The 24797-nt window shown below is 34.7% G+C and overlaps 1 pseudogene; it reads right to left on the bottom strand.

The window, feature by feature from the left end:
* Nucleotides 1–864: 864 nt before the first annotated feature.
* LOC110638573 (protein PAM71, chloroplastic-like) lies at nt 865–7599 on the bottom strand (annotated as a pseudogene).
* Nucleotides 7600–24797: the final 17198 nt, after the last annotated feature.

A 24797-nucleotide genomic window follows, 5' to 3' on the forward strand; every position in this document is an offset into this window, starting at 1 on the left:
TTTAAATCCAAACACGGTGTTAAGCCTTGCGTAGCGAGATAGGCAAGCATTATCTCACAATAACGAAGACTATTATTGTTGTTGTGGACATGCAAAAGAACAAAAAGAAAAGATTAATTATTTTATGTGTCAATTTCCAAAGCTAAGAGGCAGAGGCCTTAAGCATCTTGGCATAAAAGGACCCACAAGATCTTCTTCCCTGAAACTTCTGCTCATTTATTCAAGCCAGAGAATGATCACTTTTTTTTTTTTAATTAATTTATTACTAACACAATTTTTTTTATCTGAAAAATCATATTATCTGTGTATGAAATTGGATTAACAGATGCCTCTGAGATATATGTAAACACACACCAGCTTTATAGCCAGTGCAAAGAATTTGTAAGATAACCAATTAGCATGGATAATTTAAAAAAAAAAAAATTTAAAAGGGGAAAAATAGCTGGATTTTTTTTTATGCTGTAGAATATACTCATTGAAAAAAAAAATCTGTAGATTTTATATAGATGAAGTCAATTTTTAGTGAAATTGTAGCCATTGAAGAAAGTGGAGAAACGTTGGACAGGAGCAAATGTACTAAGCAAAAGTGGAAAAAAAAGCTGGGGAGAGGCCGAAGTGGGGTTTGTGTCATCTTTTTTAACCTTGACTTTTTGATTTGATTCCCTTGTAAAGTTTTCATGGATGGGCATGGCCGAGCCACGCCTGCCAAATTTTGCCTCCTCTTTTTTCTCCACCCTTGAATTTGTACTAATTCTTGCCCCACATCAAAAAAAAGAAAAAAAAAAATTCCCACAAAAAAAGCCAATTTCTATGCTGATTTCAAGCAATAATCACAAGCAACAAGAAAAATCCAAGCATATACAGCCATCCACTCTTGTTTCAGTTCAAGATTTTGGAACAAATCTATATCCTGACATCATAGAACCACAAGAAGAAAGTGATGCTCAATATTGAAAAATCTTAGCAATGAAAGGGAAGGAAATGTCATCCTAGAGGGGATTACGGAAGTATATATGAATTTGAATGTTTGATCTAAAAGAAAATGTGCATATTTCTCTAAGCTTTCAGCTCATTTTCTCAATCAATGTTACAGCAGTGAAGACGAGAAAAAGAATGCCTCCGATGTACGCAATGTTCTGTCCAAGAAATTGAGATTAGCTTCCTTAATGCTTACAATGTGCATGATAAATTTTTTTGTATGATGAAAGACATTATGCTTCACTTATCAGGAGCTTGTTTCAAGGTATGAAGATGTTCTACAAAGGCATACAGGACCACTAGTTTAGATATTCCAACTGGAGAGTCCTAAGGGTAAGGGATACAATTTATGTGGTTTCCTGATGATGTTGGTCCAACTAGGGAACTTTTTAAGGTACATACACCATGATGTTGCCGACTCAGATTTTTGACTAGGCAATTTGTATCACAGTAGAACTGAAATCTAATGGCTGGATTCAGTGTAGAGGTAGCAAGTTCTATTACAACTTTCATTGCACCTTTTAGAAATCAAAGATTCTAATAATTGGATTTTGCACCATGAGTCAATGATAGTGGGCGGCAATGCATTTCTAGAACTTGAAGAAGAAATTAATATCTAAAATGGAAAGTTAGTAGAATTGAGGAAAACGATCCATGTAGTTGGCCTCGACTAGTTTCTGGATTAAGACTTAGTTGAGTTTAGTTGCAGGCTTACAGTTGAACAGGAATTTTGGCAAGTTTGAGATCCTGATAGCATCAATGAGTTTGAGCAAAGTTTTGGGTGTAAATTATGGAAAAGAGAGGATTCTTCTGGCTACTCCTGGAGTAACTTGATAGTCAATAAAGTTTCAAATTCTGATTATGCCTAGATGATTTACTAAATATCTTGAGACACACAACTGAGGTCAATTAAATCTGTAACTCGATATGATAATCATAAGTAGTAGAGAGACGGAAATGCAACAATGAGAATGTTGTTTTGCTTATAGATAAGAGAGTACTTAAATCTACCTTTTCTGATAAGAAAGTCCCAAGCAAAGAACCTCCGAAAACAGCAGTCTGCACAAATATAATTGCAAATTGTGAACAGAAGAAAAGGGAAAAGGAATGAAATTGGCTGAATTTTAAGCATGAAAAACATTTTTAAGCCACTGCAATTCTCTATCTTTCCAGTAAGAAAAGGGAATAGAAAGCGATAATATAGATGTTATCAATAATATGCTTATTTCAAATATTAATATTGTTATTAATACTTCCTGCAATAGTTAGCTTCTTGAAAGCAGAGTCGCAATTTATTTGATGACAAATTTGCAATTTATGCTTATGAGACAGCCTATTAGAGGTGCAGGATGAGCAAGGGTTAGTTTTTCTTTCGAGTATATAGTTACCAAAGTTGCAAAACCACGGCCAGCCAGGGCTCCACCAATAACACCATCAGGGGAAGATGCTGCTGCAAGAGCTGCATATGAAGGGGGAAACTTTACTAAGGATACAAAAGGCACACCTTCATTGGGATAGGGGGATTGGAAGTTGCCATAATTGTGGCTGTTGGGCTCTTGCAGGATTTCTGTCTTGTTTCTTTAATTTACAGAAGTATCATGCAAGTAAGTTCTATTATTCAAACTATTTTATTATTTACCTACATTGCAAATATGGCCAGCTTTTTTTATTAAGATCAACATTGCCTATTGTAGATACATCAAAAGAATATTATGTCAAATCAGTATCTTTATTAATATATCTTGATCAGAAAAAATAAGCATCATCAACGGAGACAAGGATGAATTATTGTTTTAGTGGCAAGGTTTGTAAAACTAATCCTTGAATACTGGTATAAATTTAGAACATTTGGTTTGATGAGCTAAAAGTCGGGTTCAGCTGTGGAATTGGGCATGTTCAACCTTTTTCTTACGGATTTGGGTGACATTCTTTCACCTAAAATCATGCCAAGCTGCATGATATCAACAGTCATTGTTTAGTGTCATCATTCATAGAACTTGCTTAATCTCTCTAAAATTTATTTCAAATTCATAACATTTCTTGAGAAGTATTTCACATCCCCCAAGATTCCTTGCTGTTTTTCCTTTCAAGGGTGCTCAAATATCAAGTCACACACAACATGTATAACCTCTTTCAAATTTGCCCTTCCCACATTCAAGAGCACTTAGGGAGAATGAGTTAGTGTCACTGATCATGCTCAAATGTTTAAGCAAACAGTGTGTGCACTTGGACAATTCAAATAAGTATGTCCCATTGCTATGCAGATAAAAGATCTCATGAACTGTTAAGGATAAAATTATCTCCATTGTTAGGCATGGAATCAAAAGTTAGAATTAAGTCAACAATGAATTATTTTTTTAATCCTATAGTACATATTATATAATCTAACAGGTAACAGCTACAATTTTTCAGCGTTTTGACTCACCTATTGTTTATCACCCCATTCAGCAACAAAAACCAAGATGAAAGTACTGACAATGGTGTTAGCAGCTGCTAAAATCCCAGCACCATTTCCAGAGAATTCTGAAACTGCTAGCTCCGTCTAGCTCATAGCATAAACAAAACATGAGATTAAATTTAACTCTTACCACAGAACAATAACCAGAAGACTTTGTAATTCATTCCGGCAAAGAAAAAAGGGTCAATTTAAATTGCTGAATATCCGTGGCAGGTCAACCCTTTTTCTTTCCTTTGAATATTCGTGAGAGGGATTTGTCATTGATGAGGTTAACTCTGGACAGATCATATAGTGAAATTGAAGTTTTACCTCATTTTGTTCATCTTCTGCTTTTAGACCATCACTTGAGCTGGCATCAATCAATGTTGAAACCCCAAAGTATACCTGAATTCACGCTGATATTTGCATATCATATAGTTATTTAGGCTAAATTTCATAGTTATTTTATCCTTTTATTCAGTTAATTTCATTGATTATTTAATTAATTTTTCATATTTGTTAATTTTAGTTTAATTTGTGAATTTGTTCTTGATTTGTAGATTAAATAGTGTTTTTGAAGAATTAGAAGTCAATTGCAAGTAAGAAAAATGAATTCCAAGTGCAAAGATGCCAAAAATCAAGCGTTGCACAACTTATGCAACTCGCATCAAGAAAATAGAAGGTGTGTTCAAACTTGCCAAGAGTTGCACAACTTTGTGCATGAGCATGCAATCGCTATGCAAGAATTCGGGAAAACAATGGAAGCCTGTAGAGAGTTGCACAAGATGCTGCATAGCCTGTGCAACTGCTTATGTAATGTCATGAAAAGAATTTCAAATCCACCGAAAGCTGCACAACTTCATACATAACTTATGCAATCGCACTTTGACCAGAAGGAAAACTGCAGCGAAAAATTGTGATAAAATAAAAATAAAAATCTCAGTTCACTATTTACTAAGATTTTTATTTTTTTTAAAACAAAAAAATTGGGATAAAATAAACTTTACTAGAAGGAAATCTGCAGAAATATCATCAACAGGCAAATCAGTCTCACCAAAGTTGCATATTTAAGTGGACTATATTAGATCGATAATTCGCAGATTGATACAATTTCAAGTACAGATAAAATGGAATATCAAGTAGGATGGATGATAAAAAAAAAATTTCTAGTTGCTCTAAGTTGCGTGCCAGAACTACCTGGCAAAGTCAATTGAATACTGCCTCGATTTTATCTCAACCTTTCCAGCATCCAATAGCAAGTCATACATGGAATGTTCACAGGAAGTTTGTGAGTTTCTAAAATAGATAGGGGTCTCGAGGAAAATACTTGAATGGAAGAATTTCATCAATGTAGTGAGAACTTCGTCCAAGAACAACAGGTATGATAGTCATTGCCCTGCCATGCCATATGGACACTTCCGTTAGAATCGTCATCTTTATTTTATATTAGTAGACTAAAACAGTGCTGCTAGAAATGGACAATTTCTTGTACTCAAAATTGTAGAACAATTTTATAAGGTCTTTGATTTCATATTAGGTTCAACTGGGCCAGTTAGGAAGCCCTAGTTTGTGCTAACTAAAAGTCTATTGATGTTAAATTAGTAACATTTAATGTAGAGAAGGCTTCCTTCCCAGATCCACTTCCTGGAGTAGTTCAATTATCAATGCACAATAATCAATCATTTAAGCAAATCATTTATGCTATAGAACTATACAGAATTTCATCATGATAAAGTTAAAAATGTAAAGGGCATCTAAAACCACCCTTCTTGAGTAGAAAACATACGTAAATGCACCAAAGGTCCTAGTGAAAACGATCGCAGCAGAATTCCTAGCTACTAAAAATGTCTCCACGAGACATAAAATATCCATATAACCTTGAGCTATACGTTCCAAAAATCTAATCTTCCATGAGGCATTAAATGAGCTTCCAGATGCAGTGAAATATCAACTTCTTAATTTCTCCAGCAGACTGAGATAGAAATAGAAGAGTTATATCTGGAAAAGTTCAATGATTATGTTTCACTATAAAATGTCAATTGGCTCATTCTTATCGCAATGAAAAAGGTCTTGTCTCCCAGTTTTGAGAAAAATATTAGCAAGAATGCCTGTGACCCACACACATAACACACCAAAAAAAAAAAAAAAAAGGAAAAAAATGAAGGCTTTAGTTTCCTTGTATATTTCTGCATGAAGAAGTTTCCATGATAAAAGAAAATATAAACAGTATGTTTCTTCCATAATTGTTTCTACAGTGAATAAATTGAACTGAAATCCTTTGCCTATGCTGTGTAGATTGGACTCCGTTTTGTCATGAAAAAGTTAAATTTTTGCAAAATAGAAAGCTTGCTTACGAATATTGATGGCAAGAGATAGTCAAATCTTTGCCTTAAATGTATGCATGATAGCTTTAAGATTACTATATTTAAGCATTATGAAACATATTATTGTAAATTCATAAAATCATCGTATAATGTTTGATAGAAGAAGGAGAAGTGGCTATGATTTTTGTTTTACATCCATAATAAAATGCTAGCTGCAAAAGGTACAGGTAGATTCTCCTAATTGAAGCAAAACCTGTTGAGAAAAATGGTACAGATTACAAAAGAAAGTTGGAACCGAATGAATTTCATTCACTAAGATGATAATTGTTTATACAACTGAAATAAGCTACTTGATTTGCTTCTACAGAATTCTAGAAAGTTCTAGGAAAATCTAGGTAACAAACTAAAGAACTAGCTTGCAAGTTTGTTACAACTAACTTCATACACTTTAATATTGTGCTTCTTTCTAAGCTTTACCATAGAGGATGCTGGGCAAATTACTTTGTTTCTTCGAGTGCTGTTGTTGGCCAGTGCTATGCGTTGTTTCATTAAAGATGCTTTGCGCTTTGTTTGGGGCTTTGAAATCCTTCCCACTTGCTTTCTTTTGTGACCTAATGCATCATTTTGTCAAATACTCTTCAACCTCCCTGTAAGATGGAGACATGTTGAAGCCATGGAGTCTCATCTTGGTGAGAAGTTCTTGAAAACCAAAAGCGCTTTGGTAAATAAATCCTTGACCTAGAGGTGAGATGGGACATTAATGGGCTAAATAAAACTTTATTTGAGTTTGTCCCTAACCAGTTGACAATTAGTGTTAAGGTTTTGGTGTGTTCATGGAAAATAGGGTTGGCGACGATGTGATGCACAGCCTTGTTATTACAATAAAGCAAGATGGGTAAAGAAGGAGTGATACAAAACTCATTCAGTATATAGGTAATCCACTGTAGCTCACATACTATAAAGGCCATACTACGATACTCTACCTTAGCAGTGGATCGACGATGTTTTGCTTCTTCAATTTCTAGGAAATGAGTGATGGTCCAAGGAAAATGCAGAAACCCATTAAAGATTTGCGAGACATTGGGCAGAGGCTCAATTTGCATCATAAAAAGCTGTGAGCTTCAAGTCATGATGCGCAGGAAAGAACACACCTTTAGAGGGGTGGCCTTTCAGGTACCGTAATACATGTAAAGCAGCTTGTATATTTGTGTCTTGAGTTCTACATGAACTGACTTAATTATTGCGTAGAGTAGGTTATATCAGGTTTGGTAAGACTGAGACAGAGAAGTCGTCCGAGCAAACATCTGAACCTATCCGGATCAAGTAGTAAATCACCTTCATTATTATTCAATATCATCATCATATAAAATATCCGGGATATATCTTCTTTGGTTAAGAAACATACCATCTGTGATGCTGGCCACCTCAATGCCTAGAAAAATTTCACATACCCCAAATCTTTGATTTTGAACTGCTGGTCTAAGAATTTCTTAACAAGAGTAATATCTGTTTCATCATCCCAAGTAATGAGATATCATCCACATAGACAATTAGGGTTAGGAAATGACTCTTTAATTCTTTAGTGAATAAATAATGATAAAAGGTAGATTGTGAGAAGCCATAAGATAGAAGCTTAGTAGTCAACTCTTTATTCCATTGCCTTCCAGCATGCTTAAGTCCATAAAGACTTTTGACGAGTTTGCAAACCTCTCCTAGCTTAGCCTTAGAATAACTCGGAGAGGGAAGCATATCAATGTTCTCATCAATGTGCCTATGAAGATAGGCATTATTGATGTCTAATTGATGGATGGCCCAACTCCTTGCTGTGGCTATGGCAAGGAAAATTCTAATAGTAACCATGTAACACCTCTCACCCGACTACAGTGTAGTCGAGCAAGGCATTCTACATTTGGTGTCAGAGCACCCTAACTTATCTTACTTTATTTCTTTAAAATTTTGAATTCGTTTAATTTAATATCAATTATTTTTCGACGGAGAAACTAACGGAGTTTCTCCTATTTTATTATCGTTTGATGTGTTTTACTATTCACTTGTTTGAAAATTTCAATAATATTTTAAAATAAAAATCTCATCATTTTATGCATCATCTATATATTTCAATTTCATATTCAAATCTATACAATTTCATTCATATCCATTTCTATACATTCCCATTCATGCTCAACTCATATATGAAAATTTTCAATCTTCATTAATGTACATGATATACAATTTAATCACATATGAATTAACCAATTTATTAATTTACGTCACATATCTATTAATTACATTTTCATAATTTACATTACAATTCTATAACTAAGTATTTTATACAACATACAAATTATGACCTATATGGGCCATATCTATATGCATTGTTGAGGAGGTGACAACCTTGAATATTTCTGCAGATCAAAACTCTAAAATCTCTATTTAGTATTCACTGGGCTTTACCTTCAGTACCTGCGCGAGAAAACAAATCCATCGCGCGAAGCATTGCTGCTTAGTGGTGTAACAATATAACAAGAAAATAATATACAAATAAAAAAAGAAATGGATCAAAATTTAGATACTCTGGAATTTAATCTAATTTCATATATTTCTTCTATTATTAACTATCATTTGTTCTAATTTATTCCTCTTTAAAAGCGCTCAATTCTTTCATAATAATTAAATTTTAATATCGTTCCAATTCATTTCAATTTTTTTTCTCTGCTAAATAACTAATATAATTTATTTTAAATATTCTTACTTATTTATTTAATTGCTAATATTTTCAGTTGCTAATATTCTTATGATATTAACTCTTTCTAGCATTTTATTAATCGTTTAATTGTTTTCTTGATAATTTTGAGCCTCTTTTTATTGTAATCATTCTTGTTCTTTATCTTGATATTTAATTTTCTTACTTCCTTTAATACTCAATTCAATTACATTTATACTTTTTCATGCCCAAGTAACCTATACAAATTGACCGGATTAGATAAAGGGTAAACTAGCACTGGGTACTAGGTACCTCGGGCCGTTACACCATCGGTCACAATGTGTCTCCCGGTGTGCAGACAGAATGGCTAATAAGCCATAAAAGCAATAAGGCATAAAGCCAAGTATAACATCATAATCAGTATAGCCATAGGCTATTATATCACAAAATGACATGAAGCCATACATCATACGCAATACTGCTATCAGAACCCTATTGGTATGCCAACCTATCCAAACCAATCACACTAGGCCTACTAGGGCATATTACAAAGTTATTTCTTGAATATTTATACATAACATGTAAGGTTACTATTAAATGGTCATTTAAGTCAAAATATTGACTTCCTCATATATAATAGTTACATGAGTTTTAATCACATAGATTTATCACATTTTGGTTCCCAAAAGTGTTGGCATTAGTTTCCAATCCATACTTCTAACCAATGGAAAATAAATCAAAAATTTCAATTTTGGGTGTTAGAGTTCACTGTTCCATTAGGCCATTCTACAGTGAGAATTTGGCTAAGAGTTCTTGATCAAAGTTGTTCTTTATTGTGTCTAATTACATTTCACTTTTTGAATCACCCCATTTGGAGTTTTCTAGCTCAAGTTATGGCTATTTCACTATAACTAGTCAGATTGCCTTTACCCAGAATTTCTGGGCAATTTTTGGGTCTGCCAGATTTGGTAGTCCAAATTTGGCTAGCAATTTCATTTAGTTAAGTCCCGAATTTGAGTTTGTGTTCTACATGAAAGTTGTTCTAAATTGCCTCAGCTTTCCATTGATATAAATTTCAGATTAATTGGACCTTTTTACACTGAGTTATGACCAAATGAATGAACATTGTTCATTTGGTCATTTTGCCCAGGCAGAATTAGTACTATTCGAATTTAGTCAATTTTTAAGGTATCTTAATTTTGTTTTCTAGATAGATTTCCTTCATCAAAGTTGTGTCATTATGTGTCTAATTTCATGTCCAATTGACCTTGCACCAATTGAACCTACACAACCCAAGTTATAGCTGCCCAAACATGCTGGACTCACATCCAGACCTGCAGGGCACTCAAGGCAGTGCACCCAACCTCAAATCCCAAGCTACTATTCACTTCAATTCCTCATTATACTCAACCAAATGGTCACTAATTGACCATTAAAACTTCCATTTACCATCAATATGGCCAAACCCCAATATAGCTCAAAACCCTAATTTTCAATACCTCAATTCATGCATAAGACCTTATAATTCAACTTCTACCATATACAACTCATCAAGAACAATACTAATTAAATTTAATTCCATCAAAATCATAATTTCCTCAAGGTTCCTCATGGCTACAGAAATTTATGACTTTCAATTCCTCAACATATTCTTTCAATTCTTTAAATTTCTAACTCATTTCATACTCCTAGCATCAATTTTAAAGAGAAAAGAAAGAGATATGGCACTAACCTTGTGAGTAGAATTTTCCCTTAGCTAACTTCAATTTTTCCTTCACTTTCTTGGCAACCAATCACCTTAGCAAGACTCTAGGACAATTTTTAGTTTTGAAACTTAGGGTTTTTATGATGAAAACCTAAGGGAAATTGAGCTAAAGAAAAGAAAAATGGTGGATGGGAGAAAGGAAGTCTCGGCAAGAAGAAGAAAGAAAGAAGAATCTGATTGATTTTCTTTAATTTTTGCCCCTTTTACTCATTTTAAATGGTTTAAAGACATGTGTCACAATGTGATTGGGTGGGAGTGGTTTAATGACATCATGTGATGTCAAAATTCAAATTTTCATCCATTTTCTTTTCTTTTCTTTTCTACTCATTTTCAATTCAATTTTTAGCAATATTTATTCATATTTTATGTCATAATAATTATTTACTTAACTGGATAAGTTGGTCAAAAATCATCTCTGAAGACGAAATGACCAAAATGCCCTTTGTTTGGCTTATTGAGTAAAAATCATCTGTACCGATCAAAAAATTTTTTTAAGCATTTTCTTTACATTCTAATACCATAGAAACCTCAATGACTCTTTTCTGGAGTCCCAAAAATTATTTCATGAATTTTCTCCTAGGTTTAGGGCTCCTAGCTGCGAGAACCGCAATTTTCCACTGGGTTACCTATCGCTAGGGCACTGGCTCATTTAACTTGATTGTATTTTATTTCTAAAATTTTTTCTAAATTTTTCTTATTAATATTTGAGTTATTTATGACTCCTCACTCTAGTCTAAATATTTTTTCAAACGTTCTAGCTGTCCAGACCGACACCGGTCACCAGAACAGTAGAATGTACATAATTGCTACAGTGAGGGTGTTACAAACCAACTTAGCAACAGGGGAAAAAATGTCATGATAGTCAATGGCAAGCAACTAATTAAGCCATTTGGCAATTAATAGTGTTTTGTACCTACCAATGGTACCATCAGGTTTGAATTTAATTCTGCACACCCATTTTGATGTTATTGCCTTTTCCCTGCTTGTAGGTTTATCAAGTACCAAGTATTGTTGAGCTTTAAGGCATCCAATTCAGCTTGCATTACCCTTACCTAGTTACTATGCTTTTAGGCCTACTAATTAGACTTTGGTTCTTTAGTAGTAGGTACATCAACTATGAAATTGATATGAGAAGGAAGAGAAAGGGGGTGGAGATAGGAATATGGGTGTGATGGGGAGATTAATTACATTTGCAGTACCTGATTGAAGGACTTCAGTATGACTATAAAAATGAGCTGGAGTTTGTGCAATAGATGCAAAAGACATAAAATCTATGAGCTATTCTGATTTGTGACTTAGTCTAGTGCTTTCCCTTAATAGAGGTAGCAACTGTGATGGAGATTGAGATTGAGGGTTGACTGAAATATCATGACTCTGTGGTGATGGAGTATGTGGAAAACCAGAACATGGGGTAGGAGAAAAATTGGAACTTGAGTTAAGGGAGATTGGTCTTTGTGTAGGAGGAATGGACATGGAAGGTGATGGTTTGTAGGAATCATTTTTTGATTGAAATACTGGTAAAGGAAGCATAGGATCACTTAGTGAAGTATCATTTGTCTTATGGTAAGGAAAAAAATTTTCATAAAACACAACATCCCTTGAAACAAATATTTTCTTGTTACATGGATTGTAAAGTTTGTAAGCTTTAACACCTAGAACATATCCAAGAAAAATGCATGAGAAAGCTTTTGTATCAACTTTGTCCTTATAAGGGGTAGTATTGGTAGCAAAGTAGACTTCCAAAAACTTTTAGTTGAGAATAATTAGGAAGTGCACCAAATAGAATTTCATGTGGTGTTTTCCATGCAAGAATAGCGGTAGGAAGTCTATTAATGGTATGTATTGCTATCAAAATGGATTCTCCCCAAAATTGCTTAGGAAGGTTTAATTAAAACATGAGGTCTCTTGCAACTTGTAAGAGGTGTTTATGCTTTCCTTCCAAAACACCATTTTGCTGTGGTGTGTATGGACATGTCTTTTGATCAATGATGCCATGCATTTTAAAGAAATTTGGGTAGGATGAATTGACAAATTAAATGCCATTATTAGATCTGATTATTTTTATGGATTTATGAAATTGATTTTTTATCATAGTGAGAAAATCTTTTATAACTATTGAAATGCATGTTTTATCATGCAAAAATAATGTCCAAGTGGCTCTTGAGAAGTCATCAACCACTGTGAAAACATATTTAGCTCTAGAAATAGCTTATGTGGCGTAAAGACCCCACAAATCTATATGTAGTAATTTAAAAATTTTAGTGGAAAAAAATTTTTCTTTTAAAGAAAGACATTCTTTGCTATTTTGCCAAATGACAAATGCTATGAATTTTGTGATCAAGTTCTTTTACATGTAGACTTGATATATGGAACAACTTTTTCTTTGAGGGATGACCCAACCTAAGGAGCCAAATCATGCCATTTACATTCTCTAATATATGACAAACTTCACTTATTAAAGGGCCAAATGGTTTGGGTATACCAGTAGTGGGAGTATGCTTGCTATTGCGACTAATAGGTATTGTATCTAACTTGTAATGCCCTCCATGCACACTTCTTATAGCCAACACCTCATTAGTCACTAGGTCCTATAAAATGCAACTATTATGAAAAAAATTTGATAGTAATATGTGTGTTTTGGGTGAGTTTTCTAACTAATAACAAATTGTATTTGAAATTAGGTATACATAAAACTTTTAAGATTAGGTTGGGTTTTATGTTGACAGATCCTATATGTGTAACATTATGTTGTTTACCATCTAGAAAAGAAACAATACTAGTGTGGTTGAGTTTGGTAGTGTCAAAAAGAAGGATTAGGTCATAACACATATGTGATGATGCACCTGCATTTACTATCCAAGTACCTCTATCATTACCTTTAAAACCAATAGAGTAGCTACTAAATGAGTTACCTGCAAAGTCATTGTAAGCCACATAGCCTGCTTCATTTACACTTACTACTTAATTGTGATTTTTCATATACTTAAGTATTTCTTGCTGCATCTGCATCATGCTATTTTGATCATCAAATTTAGGAATTTTGGCATTGTTAATATCTAATGGGCTCTTAGATGGTTTTGTTACAGCAGCAATCCTTGCCTTTGAATTTCTTTTACTTGTATTCAGAGAACCAAGATAGCTGTAACACTCACTATTTCTCGACGTTGAAATTTTAGTTGTTGATTAAATATTCTAATAAATTTGAAGATTCCATAGATAAGGAAGTGGGGGTAAGAAGTGTATGTGTTTGTATGTATGATGTTTTCAAAATGTATTTAAAAATGAAAATGTTTCAAAATTTTCATCCCCAAAAGTTTTTAGTTTATCTTTTGGGCAGAAGGAACTTCGATAGCCGAAGGATAAACTTTTGGCAGCCAAAAGTCCCTCTATAAGTGAAGGTATAAAAGGCCAACAGCTTGCTTTTTGTCTGAAAAGTAACTTGAACTCACACTCCTCTTTTTCTCTCACCTTTTTAGATGTGCAAAGGGTATTCTAAGGGGATTTTCTTGGCAATTACATGCTTTGAAGCTTGATTCTTTTAAGGGGAAGCTTGGAGAAGGAGGATTGAAGTTGGAATTGTCAATTTGCTTCCTTTTCCATTTCAAGGAAAAGAGGTAATTTCTCTTTTCTTTTAATCTTTTAGAAGAATCTAGGTATGCCTAAATATTTTAGATTGTTGGGTTTTTAATTGCATGTGGTTTTTGCATGGTTTTAAGTTTTTATTTTGGAGAAAAGAGTTGCATGTTGAGTTTTGGATGAAAGTGTGACTTTTCTTTGATGTATTTGGATATTTGATTGTTAAATGAAGTATTGTTCTTGCTTTTTGTCAAGTCTAAGTGTTTTTAAACCTTGAGCGGTTAGTTGCCTTAGTTAAACCTAAGGATTTCTTATTTATGTGATAATGGAAGTTTGTTGGAACCTTGAATCCTAGCTTTTAATTGTTGCATGTGAGCTTGGAGCATGGATTTAAGTTGTTTTAGGCCTTAGGAATGTGTATAGATGTTTGGATTGTGGTTTGGAGCTTTGGGGTACGTTTTGGAGATTTTGTGAAGAGAAATTATATTATTTTTAACTTGGAAATTATGGAAATTCTTGAGTTTGGCTGTCAAAGACTATTATTTTGGCAGCCGAAGCATGTAGCTTCTAAGGAAAATCTTAAGAAATTTTAGGTTCAGTAGATGCAATGGCCATTGCCTGAAATCGGCACTCAATGTCTAAAAGTTCAACAGCTAAAGTCTAAGACTCCGACAACTAAACTTGGTTCTACTAGCTTTATTTCTCCTTTGATTCCAAGGTTCCAAAACATCATTTTTTAGTTTGTAAGGGCCTAGAATAAGATGTTTGTTATGAGTATAGAGTTCTAGAGCATTGAATGACTGAGGGATTCAGGAAGCTAAGGATCCAAGGCTAGCTACCAATCATGTTAGGTGGTTGATAGGCTATAAAAAGTGAGCAACTCTAACCCTAATAAATGTAAATTCTTTAAATATGATTCATGATCGTCCACATGCATATTTCATTGTTTACTAGGGTGTATATATCTAGAGCACGAATATGTTACATTTTTGCATAAGTGTTGTTAGTACATGATGGATTATGGATAACCCACTGACTCTCCTCGTGATTATGACTATGTTATGGATCCATAAAATCTAGGGGAGATCTTTACAATGCCCTTTGGTGCATGACGCATGTAATGTTTTAATCAAAAGTCCTAAGGAGCCTCTGTATGAGCTGGGCACATTAGAGATATTAAACGGAAGTCCTAAGGAGCCTCCGTATGAGCCAAGCTTATTGGATTTGGGGCATCACTGGTGATAAATTTATCTAATGTGAAATATTTATTATGTGAAAACTCATTTGAATGATGCATTATATATGTATGAAATGAATGTTATAATTAAATGTTATTGGTTAGTTTACTCACTGAGCTTGTGTAAGCTCACCCCTTTCCCCTAAACCCTAGTTCAAGAGTGCAAGAATAGAAAAGTCTTCAAAGCTTGAGCAGCAAGAGTAGCCGTAGAGTGTTTTTATGTATGTTGTATGATTAGTGGACATGTAATACGTAAAGAAATAGTTACAATACTTGTATTCAATTTTTTACTAATGTTTTATCTTATCTATGGGTGATGCAATTATGTATGTCAAAAATCTAAGCTAACTCCTCATGTAAGTATGTATGTATGGTCTAATTACACTTTAGTGATTTCATGTATGCAAAGATTCAAATTGTGAGCCCATTTCATGTTAAGTTATAAATGAGAAAACTAAAGTGTAATGGTTTGGAGTATGCTTGGACTGTAAGATATAGGGATATGTTCATGTCTAATAGGTCTTTAGGCTTGCTACAGGTTTCGACAGCTTTAAACTAACCCGATCCCTAGTGCATACTGGTAATGGCCCTTAAGCTAGGTCATTACAAAGTTAGTATCATAGCTCTAGGTTAGATGAGTGGACTTAGATGCTAGTAAAGGGATAGGATAGGCATGAAAAGGAAGTATGCTCACTAGCATAGTTAGGGAAATACATGTTCAGTAGGGTTAAGTCCCTATTTATACCTGTTGTATGTTGTATGTATGCTATGTTGATGATATGTTGTGTGTTTATGTGACTTCACATGAACTTTATACGTGTTCAACACATTTTGTTTGCTTTTAAAAAATACAAGGTTTAAGATGGTCCGCTTGGTTGACAAGTGCCCTATCTGCAAATGAGGGTATTAGAGCACTACTTGCCAAGCTTGTTGCTAGGGATAGAGCAAGCAAAAGTGGAAGGGGATAATCTTAAAGAGGCTCTAGAAGGTCTTTTAAGATTAGCAAGGAAACCTCCAGTGCACCTAGAATATCAGTAGATGCACAAAGGGGTTCTCATGATCTTCCATAATAATAAGAAAACCCTAAGCCTTTTAGTATGGGAAGGATGGGAGAAGATGGTTTTATGGAGGGAGGAGATGAGTCAGAGTTTGTTTGCTCACCTTAGTAAGGGCCATATTATGGGTTTGGATATAGTTATCCATAATAGGAAGGTTTTGGAAATCTCGAGTTTATGGGTTACTCTTATTATCCCTCTTTCATGCCGACCCACCTTACTTCCCATATTTCAACTGGTATCCGATGTATCCTCCCCAACAGTATCCCCATAACTCTTCAATCACCATAAGAACTCAGAACCTCGTGGAAGGAGTTATAGGAGAGCAACCGCCACCACCACCTCCTGCAGCCCTAATAGTTCTGACACAAAAGGCTGGGATAAGTGGTAGAGGTAAAGCAAAGATGACAGACTACCTAAAGCTAGATGCACCTAAATATAAGGAAGGAGATGATCCTTTTAAGTATGTGAAGGCAGTTAAGACGATAGTAGATGAATTGAGTGCCAGTAATAGTAGGGCCATTCAGATGGTCAACTTTACCTTGAAATGTAAGAAGGCAAAAGAATGATACAAGGCTTATGTTACCGATAAGGTCAACAGCATGACCTAGTCTCAGTTTGTGTCAGAATTTATTAATTGGGCCTTCCAGAAAACTCTAGGGAGTTAAAAGCGGTAAAGTTTGAGCAGTTAAGACAAATTGTTAGTATGAGTGTGGATAAGTACACAGACAAGTTTGTGATCTTATGTAGTATGTGGGGCAGGAGTATGATACTGATAAAAAAAAGGCTAAGAGGTACACCCAAAAGTTGCATTCTAGATACTCTTCTTTGATTTTGGCTATTGAAACCCATAGCTTCCATTCGATAATAGATGCAGCCAGGAAGATGGAAGTTGGGGTTATCATTAAAGGGAGTTAAAATCTAAAAAGTACCAAGGCTAAACAGTTTGCCATTCTGAAGGCAGTGCGGCCTAACTGGCAGCGAGATAAACTTCTATGGGACCCTCATCAGGAAGGGGACAGGGTAGAGAAAGAAGTTCTTCATGCTTCATAGTAGGTTCACAACTGACTCAAATTTTTACTAGACACAATAAAAAGCCAATACCTCCAACACTGTGGTGTCAGGTAACATTTACATTGGGAATTTCAATGTGCATACTTTGATTGATCTGGGTGCGACACACTTTTTTGTTAACCCTGATATAGTCCTAAGATTAGGATTGATAATCTCAAGTTTAAAATGTCCGTTGCATGTTAATGGACCAAAGTGTGATAGTTCAGTACCAGAGATGATCTGTTATGCTTGTCCAATGATGGTTGAAAATAGATGTTTTCTAGCTGATCTAATAGTTCTAAAATTGACAGATTTTGATGTCATTCTATGAATGGATTGGCTTTCAGCCAATTATGCTACACTAGATTATAGAAGCAAGATAGTAGAGTTTAGAGAATATGATATGTCAGTTATAGTGCTTTAAGGAGATCAGGTAGCACTTGTAAAGGGTATGATCTTAGCCATACAAGTTAGAAAGATGCTCCAAAAAGGTTGTAGAGGGTTCATAGCACATGTTAAGGAGGTTGTTGAGAACAAAAGTGGACCAGGATCAATTCTTGTAGTAGGAGAATTTTCAAATGTTTTTCCAGATGAACTACCTGGGTTGCCACTTGAAAGGGTGATAGATTTTGAAATTGATCTAATGCTTAGGACTAGAGCCATACCTATCCCTCCTTACAAAATGGGTCTTGCAAAGTTAAAGAAATTAAAGGAATAGCTGTAGGAGTTAGTAGATAAGGGGTTTATAAGACCAAGTACCTCTCTTTAGGGTGCTCCAGTGTTGTTTGTGAAAAAGAAAGATGGATCCTTGAGACTGTGTATCGATTACTGACAGTTGAATAAAGTGACCATGAAGAACAAATACCCTTTGCCCTGTATTGATGATCTATTTGATTAGCTAGCAGGAGCGAGTTATTTTCCTAAGATAAACTTAAGGTTCAGATATCACTAGTTGAGGATCAAGGAGATGGATATTCCAAAGACTGCTTTTCTGACCAAGTACGGGCATTATAAATTTCTTGTGATGTCATTCGGATTAATTAATACCTTAGCTGCATTTATGGATCTCATGAATAGGGTATTTAGACCTTATCTAGATCACTTAGTGATCATTTTTATTAATGACATATTAGTGTATTCCAAAAGTCTCGAAGAATATAGACAACATTTAAGAATGGTTCTTCAGAAGTTGAGGGAGCATCAGTTGTATGCAAAGTTTTCTAAGTGGGAATTCTAGCTAAGGAGTATATCCTTCTTGGGACATATAGTGTCATAGAATGGAATAGAAGTGAATCCCAAGAAGGTTGAAACAGTAGCAGATTAGCCGAGGCTAACTATAGTGATTGAGATCAAGAGTTTCCTAGGTATGGATGGTTGCTATAGGATATTTGTACCTGATTTCTCCAAGATAGCTACTACAATTACTAGGTTAACATAGAAGAACAAGAAGTTTGAATGGAGTGATTAGTGTGAGAAGAGCTTTCAGAAGCTTAAGGAATGTTTGGTTTCAGCACTAGTGTTGGCTTTGCCTTCAGGCAATGCAGATTTCATCATTTCCTGCAATGCCTTCATAGTGAGTTTAGGATGTGTTCTTATGCAGAATGGTAGAGTAATAGCTTATGCTTTGAGGTAGTTAAAGAAGCATGAAGCTAATTATCCCACTCATCATAGAGATGGCGGCAATAATTTTCGCTTAAAGATATGAAGACACTATCTATATGAAGCTAAGTGTGAAATTTTCACAGACCATAAAAATTTTCAGTACATCTTTAACTAGAAAGAGCTAAATCTCAGACAAATGAGATGGACAGAGCTGCACAGTGATTATGATTATACCATCCAGTATCATCCGGGAAAGGCAAATATAGTTGTAGATGCCCTTAGCCAGAAATCACTTGATAGTTTGGCTCATATATCCATAAAGGCAGCCTATCTTAATGGAGTTACTCCAGCTGATTAGATAAGGTTATAGCTAAAGTTGTCAGTTAAGGGTATCTGGGTAGCTTCGATGAAGGTAACACCAGTGTACTTAAGATAAGTAACAGAGAGGTAGCATAAAGACCTACCCTGAGTTAGTAAAGATAGCTAAGGCAATGCAAGAGGGTAAGAACCTGAGTTCCAATTTGACGGGAAAGGAGTTTTGAGATATGGCAGTAAGTTATGTGTACCAAATGATAACGGGCTCAAGGGAGATATTATGAGAAAAGCTCATAATGTTAAGTACAACATCCATCCCGGAGCCATCAAAATGTATCATAATCTAAAGAAGGTGTATTGGTGGCCTTCCATGAAGAAAGAGATTACATAGTTTGTGTCTACTTGTGAAGTTTGTCAAAGAGTGAAGCTGAAACATTAAGAGCCAGTAGGAATGCTTAACCTGCTACCCATTCCCAAATAAAAATGGGCAAATGTGGCAATGGCCTTTATACCAGTGGCCTCCAATAGACATGACTCAATATGGGTTATAGTGGATAGGTTTACCAAGACTGCTCATTTCATTCATGTAAGAGCTAACTATTCTATGGATAAGTTAGTTCAGGTGTAACTGATAAAGATAGTAAGGTTGCATGGAGCTCCAGTGACGATAGTCTCTTATTGAGGACCATAATTCATATTAAGGTTTTAGCATTGTCTTCAAAATGAGTTAGGCAATAGGTTGGACTTTAGCAAAGCTTTCCATCGTCGAACATATGGACAGTCAAAAAGACCATACAAACTTTGAAGGATACGCTAAGGATGTGTGTACTTGACTTTAGAGGATCGTGGAAAAAGTACCTTCCTCTAGTTGAGTTTACATACAACAATAGCTATCACTCTAGCATCGAAATGATACCGTATGAAGCTCTGTATGGAAGGAAGTGTAAGTCTCCTGCATATTGGAAAGAAGTAGGTGAAAGAGCTTTAGCAGGAACGAAGTTGGTGGAAATCACCAATCAGGCCTTGGAAATCACCAATCAAGCCATGCCTTTAATTAGAGCAAGGTCGAAGACAGTAGCTAGTAGACAGAAGAGCTATGCAGATCTCCATAAAAGAGAAGTGGTTTTCTAAGAGGGAGATATGGTGCTTCTACAGGTATCTACATTGAGGGGGTGTCAACTAGTTTGGATGGAGAGGCAAACTAACTGCGAGATATATTGGACTGTATGAAGTGCTACAAAGGATCTAAAATATATCTTCTAAGCTTGCCTTGCCACAAAAAAAAGAGGATCCATCCGCTGTTTCACATTTCTATGTTGTAAAAGCATGTGGTAGATCTGAACAAGGTTATAAGTGAACCCGATATGGAAATTTCATAGGATCTTTCTTATGTTGAGCAACCTGTTCGAATCATGGATACACAGATAAGGAAGCTTAGGAGCAATGAGATACCTATGGTCAAAGTCCTTTGGAATCACCATAACATGAAAGAATGCACATGGGAGACCTGTGACTCCATGTTACACCACTATCCTCACCTTTTCTAGGTATGTTTTACTATGTTTGTTGATGAAATGCTATATGTGTTTATGCTTGCTATGTTTGTTTTAAACATTTGATGATGAATGTTTTTAAGGGGGGACGAATGTAACACCCACCATTTCTCGATGTTAGAATTTCTGTCATTGATGGAATATTTTAATGAATTTAAAGATTCCACATATAAGGGAGTGGTGGCAAGAAGGGCATGTGTTTGTATATATGATGTTTTCAAAATATATTTAAAAATGAAAATGTTTTAAAGTTTTCACCTTAAAAAGTTTTTAGTTTTTCCTTTGGGCAGAAGGAGCTTTGGTAGTCGAAGGATGGACTTTAGGCAGCCTGAGTCCTTTTTACTGTTCAAAATTTATTTGGGTAGAATGGCTCTAGTAGTCATAACTATGACTTCTGGCAGCCCAAAGTTCCTCAACAAGTGAGGGTATAAAATGCCAACAACTTTCTTTCTATCTGAAAAGTAACTTGAACTCACGCATCTCTTTTTCTCTCAACTTTTTAGACATGCAAAGGGTATTCCAATGGGATTTTCTTGGCAATTACATGTTTTGAAACTTAATTCTTCTAAGGGAAAGCTTGGAGAAGATAGATTGAAGTTGGAATCATCAATTTGCTTTCTTGGAATCGTCAATTTGCTTTCTTGGAATCGTCAATTTGCTTTCTTCTCCATTTTAAGGGAAAAAGGAAAATTTTGTTTTCTTTTGATCTTTTAGAAGAATCTAGGTATACCTAAATGTTTTAGATTGTTGGGTTTTGAATTGCATGGGGTTTTTGCATGGTTTTAAGTTTTTGTTTTAGGGAAAAGAGTTGCATGTTGAGTTTTGGATGAAAGTATGACTTTTCTTTGATGTATTTTGATATTTGATTGTTAAATGAAGTGTTGTTCTTGCTTTTTGTCAAGTCTAAGTATTTTTAGACCTTGAATGGTTACTTGCCTTAGTTGAACCTAAGGATTTCTTATTTTTATGATAACGGAGGTTTGTTGGAACCTTGAATCCTAGCGTTTAATTGTTGCATGTGAGCTTGGAGTATGGATTCAAGTTGTTTTAGGCCTTAGGGATGTGTATAGATGTTTGGATTATGCTTTGGAGCTTTCGGGTATGTTTTGGAGATTTTAGGAAGAGAAATTCTACTGTTTTCTGAAAATTCCTAGGTTCGGCTACTGAAGACTATTGTTTCAACAGTTGAAGGATGTAGTTGCTCAGGAAAATCTTAAGAAATTCCAGGTTTGGTAGACGCAGTGGCTATTGCTTGAAATGGGCACTCGATGTCTAAAGGTTTAGTAATTGAAATCCAAGACTGTGGTAGTCGAACTTGGTTCTGTCAGCTTTATTTCTCTTTTGATCCTAGGTTCTAAAACATGATTTTTTTTTTTGTTCCTAAGGGCCTAGAATAAAATATTTTTTGTGAGTATAGAGTTCTAGAGCTTCAAATAAATCATTAGGTTCTGATGTTTTCAGGATCGGACTTAAGGGATTCGAGAAGCTAAGGATCCGAGGCTAGCTACCATTCGTGTTAGGTGATTGATAGGCTACAAGAGGTGAGTAACTCTAACCCTAATAAATGTAAATTCTTTAAATATGATTCATGATCATCCACATGCATCATTTCATTGTTTACTAGTCCACATGCATCATTTCATTGTTTACTAGGGTGTATGTATCTAGAGCATGAATATGTTGCATTTTTGCATAATTGTTGTTAGTGCATGATGGATTATGGATGACCCACTAACTCCTCCCATGATTATAACTATGTTATGTTATGTATTTTATGGATTGATAAAATTCAAGGGGGACCTTGATGATGTCCCTTGGTGCATGATGCCTGTCATGTTTTAAGTGAAAGTCTTGAGGAGCCTCTATATGAGCTAGACACATTGGAAATATTACGTGAAATTCTTGAGGAGCCTCTATATGAGCCAGGCATATTAGATTTGGGGAATCACTGGTGACAAATTCATTTTATGTGAAATGTTTATGATGTGAAAACTCATTTGAATGATGCATTGCATAGGCATGAAATTAATGTTATAATTAAATGTTATTAGTTAGTTTTCTCACTGAGATTGTGTAATCTCTCCCCTTTCCCCTAACCCCAGATGCAAGAGTGCAAGAATAGAAAGTCTTTAGAGCTTGAGCAACAGGAGTAGTCATAGAGTGTTTTTGTGTATGTTGTATGATTAGTGGACATGTAATACATAAAGGAATAGTTATTGTGCTGGTTTTCAAGTTTTGATAGATGTTTTTATCTTATGTATAGGTGATGTAATTATGTATGACTGAAATCTAAGCTAACTCCTCATGTAAGTATGTATGTATGATCTAATTACACTTTAGTGATTTCATGTACACAAAGGTTTAAATTTTGTGCCCATTTCATACTAAGTTATGAATGAGAAAACTAAAGTGTAATGGTTTAGAGTATGCTTGGATTGTAAGATACAGAGATATATTCATGTTTAACAGGTCTTTAGGCTTACTACGGGTTCCGATAGCCTTAAGTTGACCTAATTTCTAGCACCAGTAACAACCCCCAAGCTGGTTCATTACAATAGCCATGAAGTTTAAAGCAAGTTTCTCTAACTTGACCACCAGTAGTATTATAGGTACATAGTCTGTCATCCTTTTTTCTAAACTTCTTCTTGGATTGAAACTTTGCACCATTTGTATCATTCTGGTTTCTTAAAGTATTCACAGCAAGGACAACATTAAAGTCTTCATTCATAGTATTAACTTCTCTCTATTTTTCCACACTTAGCATCATAGAGTAAGCTTTTTTAACACTAGGTAAAGGCTCTGTTTTAAGTATTTGATTATTGACATGATCATAGCTATCATTCAAGCCCATTAGAAATTGAATTAACTTGTTATTATCTTCTATCTCACTCATGTACTTAGATGCACCACATTTGCATGTAGGTAAAGGGCGTAAACACAGTAATTCATCCCAACACTTTGTAAAATATGTCATGAGAGGTAAGTTAGATTGAGTAAGTGCACTCATCTCTTTTTGGATCTAGTAAAGCATTAACCATTGCTTTCATAAAATCGCTATTTAATCTCCTTCCATAAGACCTAAGTAGAAGATGCATACAAAAAAGCTTCTACCAAATCTTTAGACAATGTGTTTAAGATCCGTGAAATTACCAAATTATCTACTTTTTGCCATTTTCATGCAGCTCTGAACCTTCACTAGGTACTTCAAATTTTCCATTAATGAAACCAAGCTTATCTTTGGCTTTTAACGTGATGATCCCACATTAGGTAATTTCTACCAGTTAATGGAGCATTAATAAGTACCATGCCAGGATGATCAGAGTTCTATAGATTCAGCATACTTTCTTCAACCTTGTTGATTGCTTCCTGGCTTTTATTGCCAAGATTCAACATAGATTCATCATTACTAGCTCCATTAACCATCATTAGTAGCAAAGAAGAAAACTGATAGAATAGATTTGAGATTTGTAGATCTCAGAATATAGAAACCCTTAAAGGTTACAAAACAACAGGTTAATACTCGATACCATGAGAAAAATGGTACAGATTATAAAAGAAAGTTGGAATCTAATTAATTTCATTCACTAAGATGATAATTATATATACAAATAAGCTAAGCTACTTGACTTGTGATGTAGATTTTCCGAAAGTGCACGGGTTGTGTTAAGTAATAGAATGAAGAGTAGAGTATCATTCCCATAAGAAATTGTGTTTAAGTACTAAACTATGGTTGCTATGATTATTTAGACTTATGACAATATATATGAAACCCAAACTAAACTAAATGCAACAATTTAAATGGCACTTCAAGGAAAATATAGGATGGGCAAAGTAAATAAATTCTTAAACTAAGTAAAATTTAACTAAACTAACAATGGGTACGCAAGAACAAATATCAATTTATGGTAAAAGTGATTTCAAAGTTGGGGTTCATACTTTAAACTAAATGGGATTTGGCTAGGTTTATCCAATTTTTAATAAAATCCATGGTTTGAAGGTGGCTAATTCTAATCTTCTTTGATTTATTTCTCAAGCAAACCCAAGAGTGTTTTAAGAAAACTAAACCTCACTCTCGTGTGATGTTTGATTTACCCAAAACCCATTAGAAACTTTAATTAACTAATTAATCCTCTTAATCTCTAGTTTATCTCTAACATTAGGTAATTAAGCTCAAAACCTTGATTATTTATCAATAATT

The sequence above is a fragment of the Hevea brasiliensis genome, chromosome 9 (assembly GCF_030052815.1).
Source record: "Hevea brasiliensis isolate MT/VB/25A 57/8 chromosome 9, ASM3005281v1, whole genome shotgun sequence".
Classification (NCBI taxonomy): domain Eukaryota; kingdom Viridiplantae; phylum Streptophyta; class Magnoliopsida; order Malpighiales; family Euphorbiaceae; genus Hevea; species Hevea brasiliensis.